The sequence below is a fragment of the Pongo abelii genome, chromosome 20 (assembly GCF_028885655.2).
Source record: "Pongo abelii isolate AG06213 chromosome 20, NHGRI_mPonAbe1-v2.0_pri, whole genome shotgun sequence".
Taxonomy (NCBI): domain Eukaryota; kingdom Metazoa; phylum Chordata; class Mammalia; order Primates; family Hominidae; genus Pongo; species Pongo abelii.
The window spans coordinates 53,695,192-53,705,472 of record NC_072005.2 but is presented as its reverse complement, the minus strand read 5'-3'; the positions used below and the strand labels follow the sequence as shown (position 1 = coordinate 53,705,472).

The 10,281-nt window shown below is 48.7% G+C and overlaps 1 protein-coding gene across 9 annotated transcripts in view; it reads left to right on the top strand.

Moving 5' to 3' along the window:
• Window positions 1–1,854: 1,854 nt before the first annotated feature.
• The window catches only part of ZNF541 (zinc finger protein 541), a 53,084-nt gene continuing 44,657 nt past the window's right edge, over window positions 1,855–10,281 (top strand). For 6 of the 9 annotated variants that reach the window (XR_008516654.2, XR_008516653.2, XR_008516652.2 and 3 more), the window contains exon 1: window positions 2,011–3,242. The gene's annotated coding sequence lies outside the window, so the exon portion shown is untranslated. Of the gene's footprint in view, window positions 1,942–2,004; window positions 3,243–10,281 lie in introns of those variants that run through there. The other 3 variants (XM_054540815.2, XM_054540812.2, XM_054540814.2) reach the window with 2 other exon arrangements.

Sequence of the window (10,281 nt, the reverse complement as noted above, 5' to 3'; positions counted from 1 at the left end):
GGAATGTCTGTTTGACCCAGACACTATATCTGAGCACCTAGAACAGAGACCCAATAAAAAATTGCTAATTGAAGGGATCCTAAAGCAAGATGACAGGCCCTCTTCTTTCCTCTGTTTCCTCCCCCAATAATCAATTAAAAAAAAAACAACTTTGCAGTATAATTGACATAAAAGTCACTCACTTAAGTGTATACTTAATGATTTTTAGAAATTTACTGAGTTGTGCAACCATCACCATAACCGTTTTTTTTTCCTCACCAGAGTCTCGCTCTATCCCCCAGGCTGGGGTGCAATGGCCCAATCATATAGCTCACAGCAGCCTTGGACTCCCAGTCTCAAGCAATCCTCCTGCCTCAGCCTCCCAAGTAGCTGGGACTACAGGCGCATGCCACCATCTCGAGTTAATTTTTTTTTTTTTTTTTTAGAGACAGGGTTTCACTAGGTTGCCCAGGTTGGTCTCAAACTCCTAGGCTCAAGGGATCCTCCTACTTTGGCCTCCCAAAGAGCTGGGATTACAGGCGTGAGCCACCACACCTGGCCCATAGCTCAGTTTTAGAATATTTCCATCACCCAGATAAGATCCGCCATGCCCCTTTCCACCCCGGGCAACCACCAATCTGCTCTCATTCTCCACAGATCTTCAGCACTCCGTTTCTAAGGAATGAATTATCTGCCTCAGTTGTAGGACAGTTCAAACTCCTTGGCCAGGCCGGGCACAGTGGCTCAGGTCTGTAATCCCAGCACTTTGGGAGGCAGAAGCAGGCGGATCACCTGATCACCTGAGGTCAGGAATTCAAGACCAGCCTGGCCAACATGGTGAAACCCCGTCTCTACTGAAAATACAAAAAATTAGCCGGGCGTGGTGGCGCGTGCCTGTAATCCCAGCTACTCGGGAGGCTGAGGCAGGAGAATCGCCTGAACCCAGGAGGCGGAGATTGCAGTGAGCCGAGATCGCACCACTGAACTCCAGCCTGGGCGACAGAACAAGACCCTGTCTCAAAAAAAAAAAAAAAAAAAAAAAAAGATGCTCCTTGGCCAGTCGGCACCAGGGCCCACCGCCCTTCCCAACACAGCTCAGCACGGAGCAGGGGCCCCAGATGGCTCAGCCTTTCCCCAAAGAAGGGAGGAACAGGCCGGGCGCGGTGGCTCTCACCTATAATCTCAATGCTTTGGCAGACTGAGGCGGGAGGATCGCTTGAGCCCAGGGGAACCAGGCTAGCCTGGGCAACATGGCGATACCTTATCTCTTAAAAAAATGTAAAAATTAGCAAGGTGTGGCGGCGCCCGCCTTGTCGCTGCTACTCAGGAGACTGAGGCAGGAGGATCGCCTGGGCCCAGGAAGGGGAGGGTGCGGCAGCCGTGATCGCAGCCTGGGGGACAGGGAGACCCTGTCTCTGAAAAAAATTTTAAAAAAAGGGAGGAGCAGCTCGCCCCACATCTCCCCCACCCACTGAGGCAGAAGAGACCCCCAGAGACTCCCGCGCTCGCGACAGGGTCCCCGGAAACCGACGATACGGCCTCCTCAGCACCAGGACGCTGCTCAGAGAGGCCCCTCCGGGGACTGGGGGCAGCCATCCAGCGGCCGCCACCGCGTTCTAACACCGCCCACCAGGAACAATGGCTGGAGTGGAGGCTCCCGGAACTCTCGGCCTCGGGATGCGGGTCTTGGGGGACTGGCCCCTCCCCCCGCCGCTCCTCCCTGGCTCCCTCCTCTCACTCTCCGCCCTCAACCGCCCTCCTCCCAAAATGGCGACCAACCGCCTCCTTTCCCGCCCGCGGCAAGCCCCGCCCCTCGGAGAAGCAGCCGAGAGCGCGCGGCCAGGAGGCACGCGCCGGGAGCCCGGACGGTGCGCGGCGGGCGCGAGGCCGCTCTGGGAGGCGTGAGGCGGCCCGCGGTCACGTACGCGCGCCCGCGCCGCGCGTGAGCGGGGAGCTCCAGGGGTGAGCCGGGCTGCGCGTGCGCCCCGGGCGGCGCGGGGAAGGCGGGAGGCCGCTGGGAGCCCCGCGAGGCGCCAGGCGCGAGGCCCGGCGCGCGAGCCCCCGGGGGCGGGTAAAACCCGGTTGCTGCTGCCCCTGCCCCTCCCTTTCCTCCTTATCCCCCATTACTATTATTTCCTCTTTTTTCAACCCCTCCCCCTTTTTACAATCTCATTCGTTTCTTGATTTCTTTTTTTAGGGGGCCCCATCTGCCTTTCGAGGGGCGCAGCAGGCGCGGCGGGCGCCCCTCACCCTGCGTCACGCACGCATCTTCTGCAACCCAACAGCTCCGGGCCCCGCTGCACCCCACAGGCCCTTCCCCTTTGGAGAAGACCCTCCTCAGGAGCCCCTGGCCCGCTGCACCCCCTTTTCTTTCCCACTCCGTCCCCCCGGGCCTCAACTGCCCCCTCGCAGCCCCCCAACTCGCGCTGCGGGCCTTACCCGACCTCCCCACCTTCTGCATCTGGGCCTTGCATTCGCTAGCCCTTTCCAGGCCCCTTCTGCTCAAAATCCCCCTTCCTCCTCCATAGTCCCACTTTGGGGCACCCAGATTTATCCCTTTTTAGGATCTTCCAGCAAAACTCCAAATCTCTCCTCCCTTCCTTGACATGCCCCTCCCCCTCCTTTAAGAAACTTCCTTTAGCTCAAAAAAAGAAAAAAAAATTAACCCAGTTTTTTTTTTTCATCCATTCGGGATCACTTTCCAGCAAAATTTTTTTCTTCACACCTAGAGTGCCCCTTTTTGGAATATCTTTTCGCTTAGAACAAACCAATTAATTCCTTCCAGTTTCTCTCTCGTCTAATATTTATATTTCCAGTCCTCCTCACCTACCCCCAACTTTCCGGCAAATATCCTTATTTTATCACCAATTCTGCCCTAATTAAGTTTCTCCCGGTAAAATTCCCTAGGTCTCTTCCCAGGGGGGAAAAATAAGGAAAGAAGGAGCAATTATTTCTTCTTACCAAAAAAACCTTTCCTCCTTACTCAGATCTCCCCTGTTGATACTGCTTTCTGCCTTCTTCCAAAAATTGTTGCTCTTCTCCATTTTCCATCTCTGTTCTTGTTTCTTTGGGACCCAAGTCCTGACTGCTTCTTCCTTCCCACCACCTGCTTTCAGGGCAAAAGAAATTGGGAGTGTCCTGCATTTACCACTCAGCGTTCCAGGAGGACATATCCAATGGTCTGCTTGTCACCTGAACCCCCTCCCTGTGGGGCCTAAACTGGGTCCTCCTGTTCCCTGAAGATTCACTAACTTGCTCTTCTGGTGAGTTTCCTTCCTTTGCACTGGGCCAAAGACACCTGCTTTGTTGGATAGATCTCGTTCTTTCTCAAGAGGGTTTCTAAGCAATACCAAAGTCCGTACTAATGATAATCATACAAGTTACTGCTTTGGAGAAGTCAAACAGGGAAAAGGGCTATTTATTGTGCATGCTGACCTGTTAGGAGGAGTGCAGACATAGATAGATGTGTGTTTCTTTATTGATGTTTATTGCAAAAAACGTTTTTCCTTCCCTAGCTCAGGGTGGCAACTCAGGTACTTACAGGTAAGGCACAGGTAAAGGGAAGAAGTAAGGATTGTCGTGAACCAAAGATTGTATGTCCCATCTAAGTGATGCCAGGCAGTGGAAATGTCAGGCCAGTGTTGCCAGAACTTTCGATTTCTTTGAGAAGAGGCCAGAAAACTATCCTTAGGTGAAACCTTCTGATTTCTAAATGCTAGCAACACATTTGATAATTTAAGAATTAAATAAGACAGTGTAGGCTGGGCGCAGTGGCTCATGCCTGTAATCCCAGCACTTTGGGAGGCCGAGGCGGCCGAGGAGTTTGAGACCAGCCTGGCCAATATAGTAAAACCCTGTCTCTACTAAAAATACAAAAAATTAGTTGGACGTGGTGGCAGGCGCCTGTAGTCCCAGCTACTGGGTAGGCTGAAGCACGGGAATCGCTTGAACCTGTGAGGTGGAGGTTGCGGTGAGCCGAGATTGCACCACTGCACTCCAACCTGGGCAACAGAGCGAGACTCCGTCTCAAAAAAAAAAAAAAAAAAAAAAAAAGACAGCGTAGGGAACTTATAAAATATGCCTGCTGGCCACCACTTTGGAATTTTCAGTTTCGGATTTCTTTCTTTTAGATGCACGTCTGCTTGGGCACATGTGTACGTGCAGGACTTTTTCTTATTGGAATAGCAGTTCTCAAACTTTTGCTTTTTTTTTTTTTGAAATGGAGTCTCGCTCTGTTTCCCAGGCTGGAGTGCAGTGGTGCGATCTCCGCTCACTGCAACCTCCGCCTCCCGGGTTCAAGCAATTCTGCTTCAGCCTCCCAAGTAGCTGGGACTGCAGGTGCGTACCACCACGCCCAGCTAATTTAAAACTTTTGCTCTTAAGACCCCTTCGCACTTAAAAATTATTGAAGGCTGTAGAGAATTTTTGTTTATGTAAACTTTATCTGCTGGCATTTGCTGTATTAGAAGTTTAAACTAATAAACTTTCAAAATGTTTATTAATTGATTTTAAAAGGGCAATAATAAACCCATTATATATAAACAGAAAAATAAAATGCGAGTTTTTTTTTTTAAGACAGAGTCTTGCTCTGTCGCCCATACTGGAGTGTACCTCTACCTCCCAGGTTCAAGTGATTCTCATGCCTCAGCCTCCTGAGTACCTGGGATTACAGGTGCCCACCACCATGCCCGGCTAATTTTTGTATTTTTAGTAGAGATGGGTTTTCACCATGTTGGCAAGGCGGTCTCAAACTCCTGGCCTCCAGTGATCTGCCTGCATCAGCCTCCCAAAGTGCTGGGATTATAGGCATGAGCCACCACACCCAGCCAAAATGGACTTTTTTTTTTTTTTGGAGATGGAGTCTCGCTCTGTCGCCCAGGCTGGAGTGCAGTGGAGCGATCTCCGCTCGCTACAAGCTCTACCTCCCGGGTTCATGCCATTCTCCTGCCTCAGCTTCCGGAATAGCTGGGACAACAGGCGCCCGCCACCACTCCTGGCTAATTTTTGTATTTTTAGTAGAGACGGGATTTCACCGTGTTAGCCAGGATGGTCTCGATCTCCTGACCTCGTGATCTGCCCGCCTCAGCCTCCCAAAGTACTGGGATTACAGGCATGAGCCACCACGCCTGGCCCAAAATGTACTTTTTAAATTAAAAAATTGTTTCAGAAAAATTTAGATGAGTGGCATTGATTCATATTTTCACAGTCATCAGGATTCCCCTCCCTACCTCTGCATTCAGTCTCTTGAGATACCACATGTCTTGTAGCCTCTGGAAAGCTTCACTGAGAGTGAAAAAGGCAGATAATGTCTGAATGTTATTATGAAAATAGTTTTGATCTGGCAGACTCCCCAAAAGATTCTTGAGGACCCCAAAGGGTCCCCCCATTTACCTAGCCATGAAAATTGCTGTCCTAGGTTTTAGGGTTTGTTTGCATTTTCTGCTAGAATCAGCTTTTGGGGAGAAACTTTGATGTGTCTTTTCCTACTCTAGTTAACTCTGTGTATGGATTTTCCTTTGAAAGTATCCTTCTGATTTTTCTTTTTTTCTTTTTTGAGATGGAGTCTAACCCAGGCTGGAGTGCAGTGGCACGATCTTGGCTCAGTGCAACCTCCTTCTCCCAGATTTAAGGGATTCTCCTGCCTCAGCCTCCCAAGTGACTGGGATTACAAGCGTACCACCACGCCCAGCTTATTTTTTGTATTTTTAGTAGAGACGGGGTTTCACCACGTTGGCCAGGCTAGTCTTGAACTGAATCACCCACCTTGGCCTCCCAAAGTGCTGGGATTAGAGGCGTGAGCCACCGTGCCCGGCCAGAGAAAACGACTTTACCTTCTGGTTAAAATTAGATATTGGTTACATGACTATAAGACTATAGGAGGGAGTCTTTGTGCTTTGTTTTGCTCTTTTCTTTTCTCCTTTCTTTTCTTGAGACAAGGTTTTGCTCTTTGCCCAGGCTGGAGTGCCGTGGTGTGATCCTGGCTCACTGGAGCCTCGACCTCCCAACATCAAGCAATCCTTCTGCTTCAGTCTCCCGAGTAGCTGGGACCACAGGTGTGCACCACCACACCTGGCTAATTTTTTATTTTTTTGTAGAGATGGGGGGGGGTCTCACTTTGTTGCCCGGGCTGGTCTTGAACTCCTGGAGTCAAGCAATCTTCCTACCTAGGCCTCAGAAAGTGCTGGGATTACAGGCGAGAACCACCTTGCCCAGCTGGAAGTCTTTCTTGATTGTTCTACTTAAGAATGTAGGCACGGAGTGTGAAGCAGGAGTCCCAGTCTCAAGTGTGTGATAATAGCATAGTGGAGTGGGCAAGGGTAAGGGTTTCGAAATTAGACTACCCAGGGTTGAATCCTAGCTCTGGTTTTGGGCAAGTTACTCAACTTCTCTGGACTGTTTACCTCATTGGTGAAATAGGGTTATAATACAGTATATGCGTCAAGTGTTGTGGGAATTAAATACGATGATATACAAGTGATTACAAGAGTACCTGGCATGTCATAAAGCCTCAATAAATGTTCACTGTTATTATTATTACAATGATGAATATTATAAGGGCCAGGCAGGAAGATAAGTGAGGGCTGGGAAAACTGGAGACCTTTCTAGAGATGCCATTTGTCCCTCAGGTCTACCTCGTTAACTGTGAAGGAATATCAAATCTAATCATTTTCAAGAGAAACCAGAAATCCATATAGGAAGGTGAAATCTCCCCATTAAAAAAAAAATGTTGGTGACTAATCCAATTTGTAAAAACACTGTGTAGGACAAACAAAATGGGTCTATAGTTTACAATAATATTTGGAGTGGAGGCTGGGCACAGTGGCTCACACCTGTAATCCCAGCACTTTGGGAGGCCGAGGTGGGTGGATCACGAGGTCAGGAGTTTGAGACCAGCCTGGCCAACATAGTGAAACCCCGTCTCTACTAAAAATACAAAAATTAGCCCAGTGTGGTGGTGTGCACCTGTAGTCCCAGCTACTCGGAAGGCTGAGGCAGGAAAATCACTTGAACCCAGGAGGCGGAGGTTGCAATGAGCCAAGGCCATGCCATTGCACTCCAGCCTGAGTGACAGAGAGAGACTCCGACTCAGGAAAAAAAAAATTGGAGTGGGAAAGTAAGGAAGGAAATTGCAGGCCGGGTGCAGTGGCTTGCACCTGTAATACTAGCACTTTGGGAGGCTGAGGCGGGTGGATTGCTTGACGGCAGGAGTTCGAGGCCAGCCTGGCCAACATGGCAAAACCCTGTCTCTATTAAAAATACAAAAATTAGCCAGGTGTGGTGGCACATGCTTGTAAGCCCAGCTACTCAGGTGGCTGAGATGGGAGAATCGCTTGAATCCGTGAGGTGGAGGTTCAGTGAGCTGAGATCACGCCACTGCACTCCAGCCTGGGCGACAGAGTAAGACCCTGTCTCAAAAAATAAAATAAAATGAAGGAAATTGCATAGCTAGGGTGAAAGCTGCAAGTCTGTCTTCTCAACTCCCAGGCACCCGCTGTTACTCAGACTTGATGACCCTCTCCCTGGTAACATGGATGCAGAGAGAGAAGGGAGAAGGTGGTGCTTGGGAGGTGTGGGGAGTGGTGGCAGAACAGTGGTTGGAGCTTTTCAAAGAGGAAAAGAGGTGGCACAATGGAATTCTGTCACTCATGAATGAAAAGGATGCTGAGAGCCTTCTGTGATCAAAGTTCTGTGCTAGGCAAGATACTGTGAGAAGTTGAGAAGTTTAGACACCTAAGGCCGAGTCGCAGCCATCCTAGAGCTCAGAGTCTGGCGAAAATGGGAGAATTTTAAAGATAATTAACTTCCTAGATAATTTAGAATAAATGTTAAGTGGATTGTTACACAAGTGCTTGTGAGGGTTCAGAGGAGGGAGAAATTAATCTCAGACTTTTTTATGTTGGAAGTGTTCTCTATAGTGGAGGTGACATTTAAGCCTGAGTTTGGAGGGTTTCATTTGGAGGGTCATAAACTCAGATGCCTCCAGAGGCCTGACAGGGCACAGAAATCAGTGAGCTGAGAGAGTGTGAGAGAATAGGGAGTGGTGGGGGCTTCTCAGCTCCAGCCAATTGTTGCCTTGCAGGAATGTGGACTCAGCATTGACAGATCTTCTGATTTTTTCTTTCACATTTTTAAATAGAAGTTGGAAAGCCTAACTTGAATGAGAAATCTCTAGATTTGCACCATCTGATGTGGTAGCCATTAGCCGCTTGTACCTGTTTAAATTTAACTGGCCGGGCGCGGTGGCTCACGCCTGTAATCCCAGCGCTTTGGGAAGCCGAGGAGGGCGGATCATTTGAGGTAAGGAGTTTGAGACCAGCTTAGCCAACATGGAGAAACCCCATCTCTACTAAAAATACGAAAATTAGCTGGGCATGATGGCGGGCACCTGTAATCCCCAGCTACTCAGGAGGCTGAGGCAGGAGAATCACTTGAGCCCAGGAGGTGGAGGTTGCAGCGAACTGAGATTGCACTACTACACTCCAGCCTGGGTGACACAGTGAGACTCTGTCTCTAAATAAATAAATAAATTTAACTAAACTTAAATAAAATAAAGAGTTTAGTTCCTCAAGGGTGTTAGCTGCATTTCTGTGCTCAACTGCTGTATGTGGCTAAAGACTGCAGTATTGGGCAGTGCAAGCTTAGTAGTATAGAAAGTGCTTTTGGATAGTGATGCTCTAGTGCTCTATCCATCTATTTTTCTATTATTTATTTTATTTATTTATTTATTTATTTTTGAGATGGAGTCTCGCTCTGTGGCCCAGGCTGGAGTGCAGTGGCCTGATCTTGGCTCACTGCAAGCTCCGCCTCCCGGGTTCACGCCATTCTCCTGCCTCAGCCTCCCGAGCCTCCCGGGGACTACATGCGCCCGCCACCACACCCCGCGAATTTTTTGTATTTTTAGTAGAGACGGGGTTTCACCGTGTTAGCCAGGATGGTCTCAATCTCCTGACCTTGTGATCCGCCCTCCTCAGCCTCCCAAAGTGCTGGGATTACAGGCGTGAGCCACTGCGCCTGGCCTTATTTTATTTATTTATTTATTTTTGAGATGGAGTCTGGCTTTGTCACCAGGCTGGAGTGCAGTGGCATGATCTTGGCTCACTGCAACCTCCGCCTCCCGGGTTCAAGCAATTCTCCTGCCTCAGCCTCCTGAGTAGCTGGTACTACAGGTAAGTGCCACTATGCCGAGCTAATTTTTGTAGTTTTGGTGGAGATGGGGTTTCACTATATTGGTCAGGCTGGTCTTGAACTCCTGACCTCAGGTGATCTGCCTGCCTCAGCCATCCAAAGTGGTGGGATTATAGGCGTGAGCCACTGTACCCGGCCCCATCTATTTTTTAACTGGATAACTAATTGAAACATATTTAAATATATTGCAGACTAAATAAAATATATTTGTAAATTGGATGGGCATTCAGATTGTTCCCTCCCCTCCAAACAACACACATAGTAAATATTATTTATCTATTGTGGACTTACTTCTACAGTCTAGAATCTCATGGTAGGTTACCTTCCCAAAGGTCGTAGCATTTCATAGGAGAATCCTTTGTTTCCTCTCACCCCCACCAGTCATGGAATGATGGCCCTTTTATATTTTATTTTATTTTATTTTTGAGATGGAGTCTCACTCTGTCACCCAGGCTGGAGTGCAGTGGCACAATCTTGGCTCACTGCAACCTCCGCCTCCCGGGTCCAAGAGATTCTTGGGCCTCAGCCTCCTGAGTAGCTGGGGTTACAGGCACCCATCACCATGCCCGGCTAATTTTTGTATTTTTAGTGGAGACGGGGTTTCGCCATGTTGGCCAGTCTGGTCTCGAACTCCTGACCTCAAGTGATCCGCACACCTCAGCTTCCCAAAATGCTGGGATTACAGACGTGAGCCACTGCGCTGGGTTGATAGCATTTTTTTAAAAGAAAAAAAAATTAAAATTGCTTCGGATCCCCAATATTGACTTAAATTGTTTTAAAACTATTAAACAAGGCATCAGTGATGATAGAACAAGACATAAGTTCCTAAAGTGTATAGCTCCTGTGCAGCTATAAAGCCAAAATCAATTTGCAAATTAAATATAAACAAAGCAACCAAACTGATGTAATTTGAATTACAAACATTAATTTAATGAGAGGGATACCATTTCCTGAAACTTAACTGCTCCTTGAAACAATTACTTTGCCGACTGCCACCCTGGGCCCTTTTGGGTTTAGCAGGCCCTGTGAGGTCTCAATTCTCCCATCCCTTGTCTCAATTTGAACTGCAGCAAAACCTCCATTTGTACCGTGATGCCAGCTGGCCTCTAGTAGAGC